Below are 23,806 nucleotides of genomic sequence, written 5' to 3'. Positions count from 1 at the left end.
TTCACACAAACGATACGGATTGGCTCAGGATGCGTTCAGGATGCGTTCAGTGAAACTTGCACCATTTTGCAAGGAAGTTCAGTCAGTTATGTCTGTGATTGCGTTCAGTAGTTTTCCGCGTGGATGCACTGTGTTTTGATGCGTTTTTCACGCGCGTGATAAAAAACTGAAGGTTTTCAAACAACATCTCTTAGCAACCATCAGTGAAAAACGCATCGCACCCGCACTGCATCCAGGTTATATCCAGATGCAATGAGTTTTTCACTGAAACCCCATTCATTTCTGATGCGTGAAAAAAAAAAAAGTACACTCATGTACACAGACCCATTGAAATGAATGGGTCAGGATTCAGTGCGGGTGATATGTGTTCACGTCACGCATCGCACCCGAGTGGAAAACTTGCTCGTGTGAAAGGGGCCTTAAAGGGGTTGTCCAGGAATAAATAACTTTCCACAGATGTCTGCAGCCTGCTTCCCCTATGGAAACTAATCTGCTTTCCAACGCTCCTGCTCCATCCTACATTCCTGGCATGGGCATGATCATCTGCTCCACTGAAGCCAACCAGTGGTGGCAGGTCTCTTGTGGACATGTCACTGCTGAAGCCACAGAGATATTAGCTACAGGCACCATAAACTAAAATGTAGATCCTTACAACAGGCCAGTGGCTGCACAAGTCGTAAGTTAACAATTTGAAATGGACAGAAGTGTCGTCATAGGACCCACCAGCGGTGCAGCTGGAAGCTTTGAGACTTGAAATATGAAATATCCATATTTTGGCCAAGCTGTAATGGTGTTACCATAGGATGTAATCTGGAGTAGTCTCTTCTCCCATCCTGGATGCAGAGGGAAGGATCCCTCAACAACGTGGGTCTACAGCAGTACAACGCCTTGCCCTATGTCTAGACGCCTGGGGATGGACATATTCCCGATCCTGCTGCATTGTGATTTTAGGGCCTATGACAGTACCCCAGAAATCTCACCCTCTAGAATAGCTGGTCGAAAAAACAAAGATTTCTTTACTTGTGATTTTAGAAGAGGAAAGAAATTAATAAATCTAGCTAGCAACTTAGTCTCTCCAGGGACCGCAGAACGTCTGGCCGCAGTAAATAAAGCTCTGCATCAGCTGAATCTGGGACTTTTTTTCTTCCACTAGGACAGAAACTGTGGTAGAGGCAGATGTTCTGATCTTCTCATAGTAATTAATGTGAGGGGAATCGAGCCATTACCCAGAAAGCTGAGCAAAATGATGGCTTAATGCAGACACTTGGGAAACGGGTGGGGGGGCAACACAGTTCAAGTATGAAAGACGTGACAAGACGTGTGTGTGAAATGTCAAGCGGGTGCTGGCACTCATTCTTAACCCATTCCCGGATCACTATGAATGGTCAATGTCCCCGTTTCGCTGTGGGATACCTACTCTATACTGACCGTGTCATGAATCTGCTGGGGAGGCTATACCTGCCTGACAACCTGGGAGAAGATTGGCAGATTAATAAGTAATAGACGGCCTTGACTTTCTAGCAGCGGCGGCTACGTGATTCTTCATTCTGATGGAGCAGCGACTGACAAGCCCGGATAATAAGGAGCTTTTTAAAGCACAGGATATCAGGTGAATTTATTTTATTCAGCCTCTGCATATCTGAATAATTATGATTTGCTAAGATATCAGCCTTCATAATAGGATTGATAGGCCCCACATTACTCTTCTTTTCCTTTAATTATTCCAGTCAGGTTTTCTACCGTGACAAAAATGTGCACAAGCAAAATGCTGTCATTTTTAAGGCTACGTTCACACTGGCGTTTTGGCTTTCCGTTTGTGAGATCCGTTCAGGGCTCTCACAAGCGCTCCAAAATGGATCGGTTTTGCCCTAATGCATTCTGAATGGAAAGGGATCCGCTCAGAATGCATCAGTTCAGTCTCAATTCCGCTTTGGAGATTGACACCAAAATGCTGCCTGCAGTGCTTTGGTGTCCGCCTGACGAAACGGAGCCGTCCTGGCACACAATGTAAGTCAATGGGCACGGATCCGGTTTCACTGACACAATCTGGCACAACAGAAAACGGATCCGTGCCCTATTGACTTTCAATGGTGTTCAAGACGGATCCGTCTTGGCTATGTTAAAGATAATACAAACGGATCCATTCTGAACGGATGCAGACTGTTGTATTATCTGAACAGATCCATCGGTGCAGATCCATAACGGATCCGCACCAACCGCGAGTGTGAAAGTAGCCTTACTGCGTCACAACCAGATAAGAGTCCTTCCCACAACTCCACAACTAGAAAAGCGCTAAACCTGTGTGAACCATGACAAAGGCGGGTACCATGATGGGAACTATGGGAAGGGAATGGCTGTTCATTCTGATGGGAAGAGCCTTTGCAATGTGAACTGATCCCATGGAGAATGGACACATTCACACTTGTACATGTAAGGCCTCAGAGCAGTGATAAACAGGTCATACTGAAATGTGGAGTTCCCCAGGGGTCGGTACTGGGACCATTACTGTTTAAAGATGTTCTTAGTACCTTCTTTGTTTTCTGAAGTTCCATCCCTACAGGGTGACCTAGATAAACTGGTCAAAAGTGGATGACAAAATGGCAGATGAGTGTAAGTGCCCCTGTACACGTGCCAACTGATAGGTGAGAGCTGAATTTACATGCAGTAATAATCCATCACTCTATAGAATGAACAATTGATGTGATCACTCGTCCCCATTCACATTCAGTGTTGGTGGGCAGCAGATCACTGTTTGTACAGAACGATCGGCCACGAAGAAACTGACTTTGGGTGCCACATCAATGATGGTCCCACCCAACAAATGATCGTCTGCTCGTTCATCAAGTTATAGGTGACACCTTTACACAAGGCAATTTTTGGGAACGAGTGTTCTTAGGAATGTTCCTACCCAATAATTACCAAAATCGTTGACCTGTGTAAAGCCAAAGGGCCTTAAGGTTCTACAGGTACATTGTGGGTCAAAAATAGATATGCTATGTAAACCCTAAATGTTTCACTATATGGCAAGTTCAAAGTGGAAACTAATTTGGGTATTAATTATTGATGATAAACTAAATGCCAGTCATAACAGATTTACTTAACCAATCACTGGTAACAGGAGTCGCCCCAAAAGATTGGAAATTAGCAAATGATGTGCCCATTCACAAGAAAGGTAGTAGGGAGGAATTGGGCAACTATAGGCCAGTAAGCCTGACATCAATAGTGGGGAAATTATTGGAAACCATACTTAAGGAGAGGATTGTGGAACATCTAAAATCCCATGGATTGAAAGATGAAAAACAGCATGGGTTTACTTCAGGGAGATCATGTCAAACTAATTTTATTGATTTTTTTGATTGGGTTACTAAAATAATAGATGGCGGAGGTGCAGTAGACATCGCTTATCTAGATTTTAGTAAGGATTTTGATACTGTCCCACATAGAAGGCTTATCAATAAATTGCAGTCTTTGGGCTTGGACTCCCATATTGTTGAATGGATTAGGCAGTGGCTGAGGGACAGACAACAGAGGGTTGTAGTCAAATGGAGTATATTCAGACCATGGTCTTGTTACCAGTGGGGTACCTCAGGGATCTGTTCTGGGACCCATATTGTTTAATATCTTTATCGGCGAAATTGCAGAAGGCCTCGATGGTAAGGTGTGTCTTTTTGCTGATGACACAAAGATTTGTAACAGGGTTGATGTTCCTGGAGGGATACACCAAATGGAAAAGGATTTAGGAAAACTAGAGGAATGGTCAAAAATCTGGCAACTAAAATTGAATGTTGATAAGTGCAAGATAATGCACCTGGGACGTAAAAACCCAAGAATATAAAATCAGTGATACAGTCCTAACCTCAGTATCTGAGGAAGGGATTTAGGGGTCATTATTTCAGAAGACTTAAAGGTAGCCAGACAATGTCACAGAGCAGCAGGAAATGCTAGCAGAATGCTTGGGTGTATAGGGAGAGGAATTACCAGTAGAAAGAGGGAGGTGCTCATGCCGCTCTAAAGAGCACTAGTGAGACCTCATTTGGAGTATTGTGCGCAGTACTGGAGACCATATCTCCAGAAGGATATTGATACTTTGGAGAGAGTTCAGAGAAGAGCTACTAAACTGGTACATGGATTGCAAGATAAAACTTACCAGGAAAGGTTAAAGGAACTTAACATGTATAGCTTGGAAGAAAGACGAGACAGAGGGGATATGATAGAAACTTTTAAATAGATAAAGGGAATCAACAAGGTAAATGAGGAGAGAATATTTAAAAGAAGAAAAACTGCTACAAGAGGACCTAGTTTTAAATTAGAGGGGCAAAGGTTTAAAAGTAATATCAGGAAGTATTACTTTACTGAGAGAGTAGTGGATGCATGAAATAGCCTTCCTGCAGAAGTGGTAGCTGCAAATACAGTGAAGGAAATTAAGCATGCATGGGATAGGCATAAGGCTATCCTTCATATAAGATATGAATAGCCCCTGGCCCTAGTATTCAGTATATTGGACAGACTAGATGGGCCAAATGGTTCCCATCTGCCGACACATTCTATGTTTCTATGTCTGCTGCATCAAAAGCCACAAAGATATTGGCTTTCGGAGAAGAAAGTACTGAGCTTGAGTTGAGCTTGCAGTCCAGTTTAGGTCACAAGTCCATAAAAAAGATATCAGAGAGCTAGAGAGAGGACACATGAGGGCAACCAAAACAATATGATGAATGGAACATCTCACTTATAAAGAAAGATTATCAAAACTAAACTTGTATAGTCTAGAGAAGAGAAGGCCGGGGAAAATATGGTATCAGTATACTGTATAGATATAAAAGGTCCCTATAATAACCTATGCAATAAATGATGTTTCGAGCAGCCAACGCAGAACAGGTGGTCATTGCTTACAGTTAAATGTAGTACAGTTTTGTCCCAAAATTATTACAGTCCAGCCCTTAAAGACATAGAACAAGCTCCCACAGGATTTGGTACTGGCTGAAAGTGAGGATAGCTTTAAGAAGGGGTTAGTTAGGCTACTTTCACACTAGCGTTCGTCGGTCCGCTCGTGAGCTCCGTTTGAAGGAGCTCACGAGCGGACCCGAACGCCTCCGTCCAGCCCTGATGCAGTCTGAATGGATGCGGATCCGCTCAGACTGCATCAGTCTGGCGGCGTTCAGCCTCCGCTCCGCTCGCCTCCGCACGGACAGGCGGACAGCTGAACGCTGCTTGCAGCGTTCGGGTGTCCGCCTGGCCGTGCGGATCCGTTCAGACTTACAATGTAAGTCAATGGGAACGGATCCGCTTGAAGATGTCACCATATGGCTCAATCTTCAAGCGGATCCGTCCCCCATTGACTTTACATTGAAAGTCTGAACGGATCCGCGCAGGCTACTTGCGCACTTGCGAAATTTTTTAAAGTTATTAATGCAGACGGATCCGTACTGAACGGAGCCTCCGTCTGCATTAATATGATCGGATCCGTTCAGAACGGATCCGATCAAGCGCAAGTGTGAAAGTAGCCTTAGCTTTCTTTAAAAAAAAAAAAAACAACAACAATATACAGACAATCTAAAATGTTGATTCAAGGATCTGCCTAAAATTTTATATTGAGGTTTTGCATAATTTTTTTTTTCTGATCACTTTGCATGAATCTGTGAAATAAAACGGTATGTTCGATTATGTGAAGTCATGCTAGAGACATATTCGGAAAGCATTGCTTCGAGGGCAGAACATGGCGCCTTTCAGAGGGCGCTTCCAAAGGTATATGGAGTACCACAGACCCACTGGGATAGTCCTCAAAGTCCTCTCCTTAGCTTCAATAATGTCATGCCTGTCTATACTTATATGTAGGAGGTGGTCCAGTTTTCATAAGAGAACAAGGGTTCTGTGATCTGGGTCTCCGGATGAAAAGGACACACATTCCACATTGAAGTGGGCGGCAGGACCCTATATTTTTCAGACAAAAAAAGCTTGTAGAACCTTAAAAGGGTTAGGCCACGATTGAATTAAGACATCATATAGTACATGAGCCTGGCAGCTCAGGGTGGCGTGTCCTTTCCACTGCAGCTCTCTCCCTGTAACTGCTAACAGAACATATGGCTGGTTTTTAAACTGAGCACGTTGAACCCGCTCAGTGAGACGGACAAAAAAATAGGGAAAAGAACAAACAGCAGGTGGCGCTATACAGTTAGATTTCTGCGAATAACTTGGTGGCTATACTATATTTTAAATTACAAGCAATTACAAAAGTATTCAGATCTAGCTGCTGGATTGAACAAAGTAGAATATGCTGCGTGTCCCCTTTAAGAGGATTATGAAAGCCAAACACAAACGCCGCAAATTACAAGTGAATTACAAGCTTACTTGAGATGTTCCAAAAAAGCACGGCAATAACTTTTTGCTTCCATATTACTAGAAATATGTTTATCACGCCATCTGGTAATGTGACAGCAAGAGGAAAAACTGTACTACCAAAATCCGAGTTAGTGAATGTCTGCACCAGATCGGTCTTTACTATTCAGTATGACCAGGATAATTATCCCTGGACAGACAAGGAAATCAATGGCCAATTTTCAGCAAATATATAAAGATGATGTTAGGAACACACATCTAGCCACATGATCAGAACCCCAGCCTCAGCCCTCTGCTGTGGAAGCCTAAAGATGTATACACAAGAAGGCCGCCTCTGAAAGAGATCTCGCCATCCATCGCCTTTTTCATTTTAGCGATATGCAGTAGTCTGTTATAATAAAGGATAGGTCATCAGTATCTGGGCGGTGGGGTCGACACCTGGGACCCCTGCCAATCAGCTGTGTGGGAAGGCACCACCGCCTCTGTGAGCACCGCTGCCTTCTCCGTGCTCACCAAGCACAGCACCGTACATTGTATATCGGCTGTGCTTGGTATTGCGCTCAGTCCCATTCACTTTTATGGAACTGAGCTACTCTTAGTCCATGTGACTGATGACTGTCATCATTTCCCTAGGAAACGCTTGGAGATGGCCGTGACACTCAGAGGAGTGGCGGCGTCTTCTCAAACAGCTGATCAGCGGGGGTCCAGGGTGTCAGACCCCCACCTATTATATACTGATGATCTATCCAGAGGATATCTCAGAAAACCCCTTTAAGTAATTCACTCCTCTATAGGGCTCATGCACACGACCGTATGGCGTTTTCATTTTATTGGCAGGCCGTTTTTAACAGATCCGGTTTTTGTTTCAGTAGTGTTTCTGGTTCAGTTCCGTTTTTTTTTTCAGTATGGCATATACAGTAATTACATAGGAAAAATTGGGCTGGGCATAACATTTTCAATAGATGGTTCTGCAAAAACAGAACGGATACGGAAGACATATGGAGTACATTACGTTTGTGTTCCGTTTTTTTGTTTTCTTTTTGCGGACCCATTGACTTGAATGGAGCCACGGAACGTGATTTGCGGGCAATAATAGACATGTTCCATCTTTCAACGGAACCAAAAAATAAATAAAAATGGAACTACGGAAATGAAATGCACACTGAAACACTTTTTTTTTTTTTTTTGCTGACCCACTGAAATGAATGGTTCAGTATAAGTAACGCATACTAAACGAAAAAAACGGACAGTATAATAAACGCAAAAAACGTTTGTGTGCATGAGCTCATACAGTAAAGTTTTTTCTAAATATCATCGTTCACATTATATCTTTCTGCTCGTGGCATTCAGACATATTCCGCAGCAGATCCATCAAATTTTGGACTCCATTTAACCTTCTTTCCATCTGTGTATGTCTTTTTTGCAGGACACAATAGAGTGGTAGACTACACTATTGTGCCCTCCAAAAAGCTGGAAAGCAGGTCAAATGGGGTCCAAAGTTGAATGTTTTAGACTCTGTCTGCTTCATTGAAGTGAATGGATCCACTCAGCAATGTCTGAATACCATTTCTGGATATTCAAACATATTGTCTCAAGTCGAAAGCTCAGCAGAAACCTAACATGTTAAGTGACCAGCCTCATTAAGGTAAAAAAAACAACAACAACTTTTTAGCAATTTCCACAAACAGGAAGCCAACGAGTGCTTTTATCCATGGCTTAGCTGTCAACCAAACCAGGACTACTACAAGAGATAGCAACCTTTTTGCTCCCCTAGTCCAGATTCCTGTACAAAGGGTAACTGTCATATATTTTCTACTTTATTAGAGCTAGGCATGTGTATACCTGAGTAAGTCTGCCAATGATTGTCAAAATATCTGTAATTACCTTATAATAACAGCTTTCATTAATGTCCTCTGTCCCTTTACACTGCTCCCTTAAAAGACCATTGCTGTGGCTCATCTGTCTCCGGCTAGGAAGACTGAGGGGCGATCCTTCACACTCCATGCCTGCATTAGGCTTCACAGTGAGGAGGTGTGTCTCTCAGTATTCCAATCTGATTGGCTGGCAGGAAGCTGCTGGCTACAGCAAGTGTGTATGTGAAGTGAGGGAAAGCAGTTTTGGCCTCGGAGAACTGGCAGAGGAGCCATCTTGAGAAGGTCATATTGTAAATGTTTAAACAGCCGTAACTAAGGGACAAACTCAAGGAAAATAGTGGTGTGTGAAGAAACAGGTATGTGAAGAAATAGGTATGTGAAGAAACTAAAGATTGCTTTTTGCATAAAGCTGCTGCAGCAGTAACATATGATATAGTTTTTTTTTATTTTTTTTTATGAATACATGACAGTTACCCTTTAAATGGTGAATACCAGGATAATATCCTTAAGTTTAGCCCAGAGTCAAACTAGTTGGTTGATAGAGTGGTTTCATACCCACTGATTGTTACATGAACACTGGGATTTTTCCACATTCCTCCAGGAGAAACAGCAATAACTCCTTCAGCAGTCCAAGTCATGACACATATTTTCCATTAGACTGAGGTCTGGGCTTTGACTAGCACGTACCAAGAATTTCAAGGTTTCCCCTTAAAACCTTAAAACTCTCTGGTGTAGCTTTTGCAATAGCTTTAGAGTCACTGGAAGGTGAACCTTGCTTCCAGTCTCCAATCTCTGGCAGACTGAAACAGCTTTCCCTATAGAATAGCCCTGTATTTGCTGCTTTTTAACTTCTATCCTGACCAGTTTTCCAGTCCTTGCTGATAACATTATGATGCTGCCACCACCATGAGTCCCTGTGTGAATGGTGTTCTTGGGGTCATGGTGAGAGTTGGGTTTGCAGCACACAGTTTCCCATGATGGCTAAAAAATTTCCATTTTAGTCCAATCTGACAAAAAAAAAAACTCCTATCTGTTTGGGGAGTCTGTCGAATGCTATTTGGTGAACCCCAAATGTGTTTTCTGGCCACTCTTCCATAAAGCCCCACTCTGTATGGATAGATGCTTCACCTCCGACGTGGCTCTCTGGCGCTCTTTCAGTGTCATCTTTTATGTCTTTGTTGAATCCCTGATTATGCCCTAATTGTCCTACTGTAACAATTTGGACCATTTTATCAGGTCCATTACAAATCTAAATTAAAATCCATTTTAATTTGAGGTTGTAAAGCAACAAAAAAAAAACAGGATAAACAGAAAATACACTGTCAAATGTATTTGTAGTCTGGACATATTTCCCCTACTTGGCATATATTTATGAGATAAGATATGATGATGGCTTTTGGTAAATACAGAATATTACAATTGCTTTTCATTTGCATAGCTGATACGCTTTACACCCACTCTCTGCATTACAGGCTAGAATGTCATCCACACTGTCATTAGTCTAATGAGTTCATTAGCCATTATCTGGGAGCTGTATGGGGGAGGCATGCTCCAGTGATCCCACTCTCACTTAGACATACATATAACCCACCACCCTGCCCTGGGCATTGTATGGGCATTGTGCTCTGACCTTTTATGGCACAGAAGAGTACTGAATGGTTTTGCGGCTCAGAGGGACAGTTGAACTTTTCATTTCTATTTTGTGGGGGTCTATTTTGAAAAGTGCACAGCCATGTCTGACCAATTTAGTTTATTTCAGGTTCTTGCCAATATCAATTGTGGAACATCTTTCCCAAATGACAACCCACCGGATCCAAGTTGTAAAGTTAAAGCTTGCAAAGAAGCACTGGTTTGCAAAACAAGTTAAAATATCCTCCAAATGTCCTCCACTGCCCAGTCCCAAATTCTTGAATGTCTGCGCTTCAAGGAGGGGGGTTCCATGCTGCCAGCAGAAGATGCATACTCTAAAAAAAAAAATGACGGGTGGAGGCTAGTACAAGGCAAATAGAAATTTCCTGCAGTTTCATTAACTTTGGGACCACGCAAATGTTTTCATATTCGCTTTCCAAAAATTATAACTTATTTTTTTTTCCATCAAAGTACTTGTATGACACCTTATTTTTAGCAGGACAAGTTATAGTTTTTAATGCACCTTTTTGGCTACATATAATCACTGATTAAAACTAGCGGTCTAGCCTAAGTCCCCTCTGTTTACATCAGTAAAATGCCTTATTGGTGGTCACTAAAAGGTTATAAGCCTCTAAGGTTAGGGTCACTCCTTTAGAGGGGAAGGGGTGGCAATAGGTGAGGGACTGAAATGTTTTTTTGAATATTTTAAATAAAGTTTGCAACATTAATCAAAATGTTTTACGCCATCATCAAATTGTTCTTGGTTTATTGTTACCGCATTAAATGGTGAAGTGTGTGACCAGTAGAAAGCGGAGCAAAAAAGGCACAGATCATGTGGGCATGGGCTCTTAGGCCTCTTTCACACTTGCGTTGTCCGGATCCGGCGTGTACTCCACTTGCCGGAATTACACGCCGGATCCGGAAAAACGCAAGTGTACTGAAAGCATTTGAAGACGGATCCGTCTTCAAAATGCTTTCAGTGTTACTATGGCACCCAGGACGCTATTAAAGTCCTGGGTGCCATAGTAGTAGTGGGGAGCGGGGGAGCGGCATACTTACCATCCGTGCGGCTCCCGGGGCGCTCCAGAATGACGTCAGAGCGCCCCATGCGCATGGATCATGTGATCCATGCGATCACGTCATCCATGCGCCTGGGGCGCCCTGACGTCACTCTGGAGCGCCCCGGGAGCCGCACGGATGGTAAGTATGCTGCTCCCCTCTCCCCACTACAGTTTACCATGGCTGCCAGGACTTTAGCGTCCCGGCAGCCATGGTAACCATTGAGAAAAAGCTAAACGTCGCATCCGGCAATGCGCCGAAACGACGTTTAGCTTAAGGCCGGATCCGGATCAATGCCTTTCAATGGGCATTCATTCCGGATCCGGCCTTGCGGCAAGTGTTCCGGATTTTTGGCCGGAGCAAAAAGCGCAGCATGCTGCGCTATTTGCTGCGGCCAAAAAACGTTCCGTTCCGGAACTGAAGACGTCCTGATGCATCCTGGAGGACGGACTGTCCATTCAGAATGCATTAGGAAAATCCTGATCAGTATTCTTCCGGCATAGAGCCCCGACGACGGAACTCTATGCCGGAAGACTATAACGCAGGTGTGAAAGGGCCCTTAACATAGAAATTGTATGGCATATATGAAAATAAGTAAACTGTTACGAGCAACAGGGATTTGCCCGTCACCTCAAGTCCTCCTGTTTTCTAACATCATTAGAGAAAGTTGCTATGCATGGGTCAGATCATCCTCGTTATGTCTGCTTCATTTAGCGAGGAGTTTTTGATTAGTTAGCCTTTCTTTAAATGTCCTTCTTTTTCGCCAGGTATAGCATGATCTGTGCATTTGTAGCCAGCATCCAGTTCTAGTCTATATCTGTAGAGTCAGTGTAGCTTGGGATCTGTGGTCCTTCTGCTCTTCATTGCTGCCAGCACTGAGGTTTGTTGCCTTCCTGTAGATTGTGCCGAGTTTGGTTTTGGATTGGTCTCTGGCTGTCTTGCTGGGTTAATATTGCTGATCAGGGTCAGTTTCTGTTAGTGTCTTAGTTCACGATCATTCATCTGGTCTCGCCCTGGATACCATTACCATCTTCTATTTGCCCCATTGCCTGATTACCACCTTCTTCATCCATTTGCCATCATCTTTTGGTTCCCGTCATCTAGTGTAAGTTTATTCTTGGGTTCTTGCCTGCTAGTGTTGGAACATTCTTCATAATATTATATTCTTACTACTGTCCACTTCTTATGCACCTTGGCCCTACTGTAAGCCTTGGGAGTGTCTGAGTACTAAAAGACACAGTTGGTATTCTTGAAAGGTGACTTCTATAGGCTAGTCCTGTTCTGCAGTCGTGTCAAATGGCGTCCTTACACAAAAGCTCTGCATTTGCTGCACACAAAACGCAGAGGGCATGCAATAGTTAATGCAGAGACCTCTCTCTTCCTCAATAATAAGAGTAAATAATAAATAAATGGAAGGTGGTGATGGTAATAGGCACTTCTAGAGAAGATGAAAAGACTCCTAGTTGACACGTCTGATAAATAAATGATATCATAAAGGAGAACAGCAGCTCCTTCTCTGCAGCCTGAAACAATAAAAAAGGCATTCCGAATATTCTTTTTTATGGGCCAGGAACGCACTTGGCTATTTATAAAGTGTCAGTTTGTGTGCTCTTTATACACCATAGAAGAGAGATAAAAGTAAAAATCAGTCTCTGTGTACATAAGGGGGAAGTGAAGAGGTAATCAAAAAGGGACTGAAGGCATCAGAACTTTCCCTGACTATTCAAAGGGTCTCAACCTACAAAGATAACGGGGAGGCTGGCCATGCAGTGGAGGGAGAAGAGGGGCGCAAGGGGTTTCAGCAACAGAGACTAATAAATCAAAGGAATGTCTTCAAAGGCTTGTGTTGTTAGAGGTAAAGGAAATTCTACATGTTCCATAATTACAAATGACATGACACGAAACGCAAAGACGGTCCAGCCACTAACCATAAAGAAATCCGATCCATGATGAGATATCAGTGAGGGTGCCTTCACACGCAGCAGATTTTGTGGCAGAATTTTCCGTGATTGAAAATCAGTTCCATTCACCTGAATGGGGTTTGCAAAAATCCTCCTTTTCACCTCATTCAAATCAATAGATTTGCCACAAAAGGCCCCTAAATGGCAGCAAACTATCCAGGGCCTTGTGCTGTGCTTGGTTGGCAACAAAGGGGGAGATTTATCAGAGACTGACATTGAGCGGTATTATAGATCTGACTGATAACGTGTAAATAAATGATGACTAGGAGAGAGAGAAAGCCTAGACTGGTCAAGAGTGGACTGCAATTTTATGCTAGAAAAGGGAGATGTAGAAAGGTAATGTAAGGTAAAGTGACTAAGAAATCAGGACGAGTGCAATTAGTGGGGCTAGAAGGGGGGAAAAAAATCCAGATCTGCATTTTGCTTAGGAAATACCCATTTCCAACCCTGAAAGGGGATGGCCCACAAAAAGGTTTAACAGGTATCCACAGCATAATTGATCAATATATGACTGCATGGGGTCTGTCTCTACACTGCTGAGTCACAATGGTGTTTAAAAAGTCACAAACAAGGTTTTTCTTTTTTTCTTCTTTTTTTATTTTTATTAGAAAACTGCCATAGGGAGATAATAAATCTCCCCGGTATAATTAAAGCATTTGTCACTTCATGCCAGTATTTAGCACCGTTTCTAGTATTTTTTCACCTCTGTACGACAGTAGTAAATGTGCACTGAATGTACTTTGTTTTGAACACTATATTTCATGAAATATTATTTGCAGCTGGCGCTTTATCCTCTATACGGCAGCAGCTGGCGCTTTATCCTCTATACGGCAGCAGCTGGCGCTTTATCCTCTATACGGCAGCAGCTGGCGCTTTATCCTCTATACGGCAGCAGCTGGCGCTTTATCCTCTACACGGCAGCAGCTGGCGCTTTATCCTCTACACGGAAGCAGCTGGCGCTTTATCCTCTATACGGAAGCAGCTGGCGCTTTATCCTCTATACGGAAGCAGCTGGCGCTTTATCCTCTATACGGAAGCAGCTGGCGCTTTATCCTCTATACGGCAGCAGCTGGCGCTTTATCCTCTATACGGAAGCAGCTGGCGCTTTATCCTCTATACGGAAGCAGCTGGCGCTTTATCCTCTATACGGAAGCAGCTGGCGCTTTATCCTCTATACGGAAGCAGCTGGCGCTTTATCCTCTATACGGAAGCAGCTGGCGCTTTATCCTCTATACGGAAGCAGCTGGCGCTTTATCCTCTATACGGCAGCAGCTGGCGCTTTATCCACTATACGGAAGCAGCTGGCGCTTTATCCACTATACGGAAGCAGCTGGCGCTTTATCCTCTATACGGCAGCAGCTGGCGCTTTATCCTCTATACGGAAGCAGCTGGCGCTTTATCCTCTATACGGAAGCAGCTGGCGCTTTATCCACTATAGGGAAGCAGCTGGCGCTTTATCCACTATACGGCAGCAGCTGGCGCTTTATCCTCTATTTGGAAGCAGCTGGCGCTTTATCCTCTATACGGTAGCAGCTGGCGCTTTATCCTCTATACGGAAGCAGCTGGCGCTTTATCCTCTATACGGAAGCAGCTGGCGCTTTATCCTCTATACGGAAGCAGCTGGCGCTTTATCCTCTATACGGTAGCAGCTGGCGCTTTATCCACTATACGGTAGCAGCTGGCGCTTTATCCTCTATACGGAAGCAGCTGGCGCTTTATCCTCTATACGGAAGCAGCTGGCGCTTTATCCTCTATACGGTAGCAGCTGGCGCTTTATCCACTATACGGTAGCAGCTGGCGCTTTATCCTCTATACGGAAGCAGCTGGCGCTTTATCCTCTTTATGGCAGCAGCTGGCGCTTTATCCTCTATACGGAAGCAGCTGGCACTTTATCCTCTATACGGCAGCAGTTGGCACTTTATCCTCTTTATGGCAGCAGCTGGCGCTTTATCCTCTTTATGGCAGCAGCTGGCGCTTTATCCTCTATACGGAAGCAGCTGGCGCTTTATCCTCTATACGGCAGCAGTTGGCACTTTATCCTCTTTACGGTAGCAGCTGGCGCTTTATCCTCTTTACGGCAGCAGTTGGCACTTTATCCTCTTTACGGTAGCAGCTGGCGCTTTATCCTCTTTACGGTAGCAGTTTGCGCTTTATCCTCTATTTTTATGAAAATTAGGTTTCCGGTGCACTGGCAGAGGTTCACAACAATGTGACGGTGGTGATCTCAAATCACAATGTATCACCGGGAAAGAGGTTAGTGACCATGGGCAGAATGTGAAATGGATGCTGATGTGAACAGAGTTTTACAGATGACCAAAAGGATCTCCTCATGAAAGTAAAGAAGTGATTTAGAAATTATTGCATCAAATACATACACACGAAAAAACTCCATATATGACACGTACACATTATAGTAAACATGCTGAAGAAAACGGGGCAGTCAACATATGGTATACAATGTACACCGAGTCAGGACATTAAAAGGTGTCATTTAGATTAAAAAGTCAGGTAGGCCATAATCAGCAGGGCAGGATACACTTTATGTTCAGAAAACATCCACAATCACTGTATATCACATTAGTGATCAGGCTATTAACTAGTGAGAACAAAAGTGTTAAAGCAGTGCGAAATCTGCAAAATCTGTGCCTTTTACCACCTCAGCTCAGGAAAAGGAAACCCAAGAGCCTTTACAGATGTTTATGACTCCAGAAAACATTTTGCTGTGTTTGTAGTCTGGTTTTCTGGTAATGTATTGAGCGGTATTATAGATCTGACTGATAACGTGTAAATAAATGATGACTAGGAGAGAGAGAAAGCCTAGACTGGTCAAGAGTGGACTGCAATTTTATGCTAGAAAAGGGAGATGTAGAAAGGTAATGTAAGGTAAAGTGACTAAGAAATCAGGACGAGTGCAATTAGTGGGGCTAGAAGGGGGGAAAAAAATCCAGATCTGCATTTTGCTTAGGAAATACCCATTTCCAACCCTGAAAGGGGATGGCCCACAAAAAGGTTTAACAGGTATCCACAGCATAATTGATCAATATATGACTGCATGGGGTCTGTCTCTACACTGCTGTCAGGCCACAATAAGGGGCAATTTATCATTACATTTGGCCAAAGAACTGGCATCAAAAGGTCACAATGTTTGCGGAACACCATGATTGCGCAAAAACTTTGCTACTTTATGAAAGCTGGGTGCAGTTAGTTTTGTTAAAGAATTGCACTCAAATGTATCGACTGCAATGTTTTAAGGGTCACAAAAAAGGTGCAATATCAATGTAGAAGGGGGGTGTTAGACAAAAATGTCCTGCTTATAGAGGTGCCACATTTATTCAACACTGTGTGACAGTTGATAAATTTGGTAGGAAATTACGTCAGACTCAAGAAAGGGTATTTAAAAAAACTCGCTTCATGAACAATTAAAGTGTTGCTTTAAAAGTGACGCAAATCATAATTGTAACGGATATCCTTGCACCGACGACCGGGTACCTCCGTCGATAGATGCTCCTAGTGCTTTCCAAGGACTCCAAGCACTCCACTTGACACCGTACGCACTGCAGACCCCACGAGCCGCCGAAGCTTGGTTGAGGTCTCACCGTCTCCTACCCACCCTGGACCTACAACAATACACAGCTGAAAAACTTTCTACTATATAATATCCCAGAAGTAAAACATACAAAATAATGCTTCTTATATTACCAGAAACATCATCCAAAAACCAGAATGCCAATAAGCTATGAGTTAATCCCTCAATTATTTCAAGAAGGGTGTGCAGTTCACCTGATCAAATGTGAAATATTCTCCAAGCCTTCTGAGGAACTCAACAAAAGAAGACCCAACGTGAAGGTAGGAAGAAGAGTTGCCAAGGTCGATAATAGCTGCCCAGATCCCATCATTAATTATTCCTTAATGGCCTATTTACGGGAGCTTTTACTCTTTCCCCATTTTGCTTGTTAATTGGAGACTCGATACAATTGCTGACTTCATTCTCAGCTAAAGAAGCTACACAAACAATTAATATCACCGTAGTAATTATAGGGTTAGAGAAGTATCACTACAGAATATCACAGAGAATAATGACTTTTCATATAAAACATAACTTTTAGTATCAATTGTTAAAATATTACCCCATCTATATGTAATTAATAATAAACTATGTCAGATATTTTTACAAAGCCTTACTTAGGGCTCTTTCACACCTGCGTTATAGTCTTCCGGCATAGAGTTCCGTCGTCGGGGCTCTATGCCGGAAGAATACTGATCAGGATTTTCCTAATGCATTCTGAATGGACAGTCCGTCCTTCAGGATGCATCAGGATGTCTTCAGTTCCGGAACGGAATGTTTTTTGGCCGCAGCAAATAGCGCAGCATGCTGCGCTTTTTGCTCCGGCCAAAAATCCGGAACACTTGCCGCAAGGCCGGATCCGGAATGAATGCCCATTGAAAGGCATTGATCCGGATCCGGCCTTAAGCTAAACGTCGTTTCGGCGCATTGCCGGATGCGACGTTTAGCTTTTTCTCAATGGTTACCATGGCTGCCGGGACGCTAAAGTCCTGGCAGCCATGGTAAAGTGTAGTGGGGAGCAGCATACTTACCGTCCGTGCGGCTCCCGGGGCACTCCAGAGTGACGTCAGGGCGCCCCAAGCGCATGGATCACGTGATCGCATGGACACGTCATCCATGCGCCTGGGGCGCTCTGACGTCACTCTGGAGCGCCCCGGGAGCCGCACGGATGGTAAGTATGCTGCTCCCCCGCTCCCCACTACTACTATGGCAACCAGGACTTTAATAGCGTCCTGGGTGCCATAGTAACACTGAAAGCATTTTGAAGACGGATCCGTCTTCAAATGCTTTCAGTACACTTGCGTTTTTCCGGATCCGGCGTGTAATTCCGGCAAGTGGAGTACACGCCGGATCCGGACAACGCAAGTGTGAAAGAGGCCTAAGGAGTTATCCAGGATAGTACAATCCAATATAGAAAATTGCAGCAACTTACAGTTTGATGACTGTGGACCTGGCCAGGTGGTGAACAGGAGGTGGAAAAAAAAAATCCCTAATGTGTCCCTCAATGTACCCCGCTACAGGCGGAGCACCCGACCTGAAAGGGGCGATCCCACCTCTCGATGGCTAAGCCCTCACTGTCGCCTACTTAAACCCTGCCGGTAGAGATTAAGGTACTTGTCCCTTCTTAAAGGGGTTGTCCAGGTTCAGAGCTGAACCTGGACATCCCTCCATTTTCACCCCGGCAGCCCCCCTGACATGAGCATCGGAGCAGTTCATGCTCCGATGCTCTCCTTTGCCCTGCGCTAAATCGCGCAGGGCAAAGGCATTTTTCTGAGTTCCGGTGACATACCGGGCTCTCTATGGGGCTGACAGGCAGCCCGGTGACGTCACCGGCACTGATGGGCGGGATTTGGCTCTGCCCTAGCCAGTAAAACGGCTAGGGCAGAGCTAAAGCCCGCCCCTCAGAGCCGGTGACGTCACCGAACACACTGCTGGGCGGAAGTTACCGCCCGGCAGTGTGTTATTGAAAACACAAGAGCCTGTGCCCTGCGCGATCTAGCGCAAGGCACTGGAGCGCATCGGAGCATGAGATGCTCCGATGCCAGGCTCAGGAGGGCTGCCGGGGTGAAAATAAGGGTATGTCCGGGTTCAGCTCTGAACCCGGACAACCCCTTTAAGCAGCTTGTCCCAACGCGTTTCCCCAGTATCAGTAAAAACTGGTTCATCAGGGGACCGAGGATGAATAATACCAGGAGGTTTGTGATATAATTATCCAATTTTTTTGCCCAAGAATATCGGATGGGCAATTACCCAGAGTGATGCCTGCAACAACCGATTTTTTTATCCTGCAATTATCAGAATTGAAGTTTTTTAACATCTGATTATTTATCCTCGGTCCCCTGATGAACCAGTTTTTATGGATACTGGGGAAACGCATCAGGACAAGCTGCTAAGAAGGGACAAGTACCTCAATCTCTACAGGCAAGGTTTAAGTAAGTGACAGTGAGGGCTTAGCCACCGAGAGGTGGGGTCGCCCCCTTTTGGGGCGGGTGCTCCGCCTGTAGGCAGGGGTACATTGCAGGACACATTAGGGATTTTTTTTCCTCCCTCCCCCCTTTCCAGACTTCACCTCCCGTTCACCACCTGGCCAGGTCCACAGTCATCAAACTGTAAGTTGCTGCAATTTTCTATATCAGATTGTACTTTCCTGGATACATCCTAAGTAAGGCTTTGTAAAAATATCTGACAGTTTATTAATAATTACATATAGATGGGGTAATATTTTAACAATTGATAGTAAAAGTTATGTTTTATATGAAAAGCCATTATTCTCTGTGATATTCTACACTAACAATGGCATAAGGAACATGGAGTGCTGTATAGAAGAGAAACAGATACATATTAGTGTGCACTATGAAGAACAGTGCAATACACAGTATCTGTCACACATACTAATAATTCCAAAGCACACACCATCAACATAGTCAGAGTACTCTGCAAGACAGATCATGGTAAGGCACACAAAAAAAATAGTACATGTGGTAAATGAACTCCATACAAAATGGGATGGACTAAGAAATGGAAGCTTACAAGATGCATTAGTTATTGATGTGCAAATTTAATTTAATTTCATTTTTCACGTTGCCATACACAATACATGGCAGTTGGTTGATGGTTGTACAACAGTTGAACAAACATCTGGTGATTGGTAATTTCTCAGACATGAACATAAACATTTTAGTCCATATTAGAGGTTACAGTTCAAACTGCCCATACAAGTTTAATGAAACCAGGCAAAGGAAGAAAAGATCTTTCTGAAAAGATTCGTTCAAAGAAAGATATTTCATCCATGAATGATCCTTCTTTGAGATCTTTCATCCGAGAAGCGGATGAAAATATTGAAAACACAGCCGACTTCTTGAAAAGATCACGGTATGTCATCGGTCGGTGAAAATGTTTGTTCGTTGTTAAATTTCATCGGATGAACATTTGTTTGGTTGAAATAGTCTACTTTGATCAACTGTTGACTAATGAGTATGGCCACCTTTACTCTGCCTAACTGGAATAGGGATTTAGGTCGCCAGTAATCATCTGACCACTACTCATCATCATTTATGACCTGCCCAGTAATTGGTTAAAAAAGCCAAAACATAAAAAATTAAATAAAATTGTTGTGAGCCAAGAGACAAGCATGTATCTAAATAATGGCTCCTACACTATGGAAAATATTAAAAGACAATAGCACAAGGCATGGACAGTTACATCGACAAGAATATAATCTAAGGGCATTAAAGGGGTATTATCATCTTAATGATCACTGTTAAATCTGTTAATGATTTAACAGTGATCATTTTTCTAAATATATTTCATTAACAAATCCCCACTCCTTAGAAAAAAATAAACCTATACTTACCTGACTGTTGTCTTCCGTCTCCCCTGGTTACGGCCACCGCTCTCCTCAGAAATTGCAGTGGCCGCGCGTGCGCAAATGACTTATTTTCTTCTCCTGGCCGGCCACACGCTGTACTGAACACGCACGCCGAGTCCGCACATGCGCCCTGGTGACTTCTTCCTGGCAAGTGGCAAGTATACTATACTGGCCAGGAAGAAGTCACCAGGGCGCATGCGTGGACTTGGCGTGCGCACGTTCAGTACAGCGCGCGGCCCAGCCGGGAGAAGACATCAATGAAGATGGAGCCCGCCCCCTGCCGAAACCAGGGAGTGGACGGCGCGCCGGGAGCATGCAAGTATAAAACTGCGTCTTGAGAAAATCCCTTTAATGAGAGGACAAGGCCCTCTGGAGAACTGTTGTTTCTAGACGACAAGTGTTCCAGTAGAGTGAAAGCTTAGTGAGGAAATTGTGAAATCCTTTCTTGGCATTTAAAAAATGTACAGAAGAGAAGAAGCTGTAATCCACAGTAGATAAACAGATGCTGCAGCGCTTCCTAATTGTGCCCACACAGTTTAGAAAAATGAAACAAACATCTTTTTGGCCGATATGTATTATACTCCATTCTACAAAATAATTATTTAGGACAACCGATAATTGTTTTATAGAGAAAAATTATCTCTTGGTCAATATTTCACAATGTATGTATTGCAATAAGAAGACATTTGTGCATTCACCATCTAGCACTAAAATAAAGTCCTCCTTATTTCAACAACTTTATACAATGTGGACAGATGGCAAACAGCCTTCACGTTTATTGTCACAAAAAAAAGGAAAAATCATTGAGCGCTTTGCAGTCTCTGAGTGTGTAGTATGGATGAAGCAAATAGGATCAATGAACCTTTGTCCTAGTACTAGTCACAATCCAACTCTGGAGATCATTGGCTTCAATACCAAGGAAAATGTGTGAAGATGTGGTATTAGCGATGTTGATGAAATAAGCATATAAGTGCAAAGTCCCCGTTCTGGCTCACTGAACACAATTCCAAGCAGGAAAGCCCCTTTATGACGTACAAATACTCTAAGAGGGCATATGGATAGCGGCTCCATCGTAAGATAGTTGTTCAAGGCTAGACATCTTTAAAATGTGTTTCTTACACAAGAGTATAACCCTTAGAGGCTATGTACCCCTTTGGGGGACAATATTTTTTTATGATTGCATTTCACTCATTTGGTACTAAAAATCCTTTTATTTTAATGGGTCTGTATTACAAATATTGAGCCCTGATGTCACAAAAGGGTTAACTGATTTGATGAGTGTTTATAAGGTCTGTGAGCAGAGATAAGGAGCCGTCAGCTCCCTGTCTGACAGAGAAGAGAGAAAATTTAGATTCTGCTAGCAGAGCATCTCAGCTCTGTACAGAGAAAAGGACTCCACATTTGTTAATAAAGACCAATTAAAAAAAGAATATTCTTAGCTCATAATGAGTACAATGCACTAATAAAAAAATATATCCCCAAAGGTGTACATAGCCTTTAATATCTGTAAGAAAAGGGCCGTAATGGTAAACAGAAAAAACATTCCCCAGTACTTAATGGCAAAACACTGAGTAAAACTGACATGGATGAGGACTTGAGAAATTTAGTGGATAGTAAACCAATCTGTAGGAAACAATGTTAGGCAGCTGCTGCGAAGGCTAATAAGATCATGGGATACATTAAGAGGGGCATAGAAGAAGCTTACAAGAATATAGTTCTACCAACTGTGCATAAGAAAGACACTGTAGAGCTTCAGCGCATTTTCACACTAAAGTTTTTGCTGGATCTGGCAGGGTTCAGCAAAAACGCTTCCGTTACGGATAATACAACCACCTGCATCCCTTATGAAAGGATCTGGTTGTATCATCTTTAACATACCCAAGACGGATCCGTCATTAACTCATTGAAAGTCAATGGGAGATGGACCCATTTTATAGTGTGTCAGAGAAAACGGATCTGTCCCCATTGACTTGCTTTAGGGGTCATAACGGATCAGTCTTGCTCCACATCCCAGAACGGAAAGCAAACCGCAGCATCTTGCGGTTTGCTCTCCAGTCTGGGAATGCAACTAAATGGAAGGGAATGCATTTTGGAGCATTCCGTACTGTTCAGTTCAGTTTTGTCCCCAATGACAATGAATGGGGACAAAACTGTAGCGTTTTTTTTCCCCGTTTTTGAGCCCCTATGAAGGAACTCTATACCGGAAAAATTAAACGCTAGTGTGAAAGAAGCAAATCTTAGAAGCAACACATCTCAACAAAGTTGGGGCAGGGGCAGCAAAAGGCTGGGAAGGTAACTAAACAGCTGGAGCAGCAATTTGCTACAAAGTTAAAAGAATATGGTATGTTACACAAAGTCCCAACTTTTTGAGGTGTGCTGATGCCATCAAGTTCTAAAGGAGTTACCGTATTTTTGCTTTATAAGACGCACCTAGGTTTTTGCGGAGGTAAATAATAAAAAAAATATTTTGAACCAAAAGTTGTGCTTTTGGTGGGTTTTGAACTAACGGTGGTCTGTGGATGACGCACTGTTATGGAGGAGGTCTGTGGATGAGGCACAGTTATGAGGGGCACCTGTGGATGAGGCACAGTTATGAGGGGCACCTGTGGATGAGGCACAGTTATGAGGGGCACCTGTGGATGAAGCACAGTTATGAGGGGCACCTGTGGATGAGGCACAGTTATGAGGGGCACCTGTGGATGAGGCACAGTTATGGGGGCACCTGTGGATGAGGCACAGTTATGGGGGCACCTGTGGATGAGGCACAGTTATGGGGGCACCTGTGGATGACGCCCTGCTATGGGGGCACCTGTGGATGACGCCCTGCTATGGGGGCACCTGTGGATGACGCCCTGCTATGGGGGCACCTGTGGATGACGCCCTGCTATGGGGGCACCTGTGGATGACGCCCTGCTATGGGGGCACCTGTGGATGACGCCCTGCTATGGGGGCACCTGTGGATGACGCCCTGCTATGGGGGCACCTGTGGATGACGCCCTGCTATGGGGGCACCTGTGGATGACGCCCTGCTATGGGGGCACCTGTGGATGACGCCCTGCTATGGGGGCACCTGTGGATGACGCCCTGCTATGGGGGCACCTGTGGATGACGCCCTGCTATGGGGGCACCTGTGGATGACGCACTGTTATGAGGAACCTGTGGATGACGCACTGTTATGAGGAACCTGTGGATGACGCACTGTTATGGGGGCATCTTTGGATGACGCACTGTTATGGGGGATCTGTGGATGATACTGTTATGGGGATGTCTGTAGATGACACTGTTTGGAGGTGGGGGGGGGGGGGGATCTGTGGATGACACATACAGTACAGACCAAAAGTTTGGACACACCTTCTCATTCAAAGAGTTTCCTTTATTTTCATGACTATGAAAATTGTAGATTCACACTGAAGGCATCAAAACTATGAATTAACACATGTGGAATTATATACATAAAAAAAAAGTGTGAAACAACTGAAAATATGTCATATTCTAGGTTCTTCAAAGTAGACACCTT

At 43.8% G+C, this 23,806-nt stretch overlaps 1 protein-coding gene across 3 annotated transcripts in view; it reads right to left on the bottom strand.

Annotated features, from left to right (window-relative positions):
* PC (pyruvate carboxylase) overlaps positions 1 to 23,806 on the bottom strand; it is a 405,325-nt gene that overhangs the window by 132,822 nt on the left and 248,697 nt on the right. The gene's annotated exons all lie outside the window — the stretch shown is intronic.

The sequence above is a fragment of the Bufo gargarizans genome, chromosome 10, assembly GCF_014858855.1.
Source record: "Bufo gargarizans isolate SCDJY-AF-19 chromosome 10, ASM1485885v1, whole genome shotgun sequence".
Classification (NCBI taxonomy): Eukaryota; Metazoa; Chordata; class Amphibia; order Anura; family Bufonidae; genus Bufo; species Bufo gargarizans.
The sequence above is the reverse complement of the archived record's forward strand: the minus strand, read 5'-3'. Positions and strand labels throughout refer to the sequence as shown.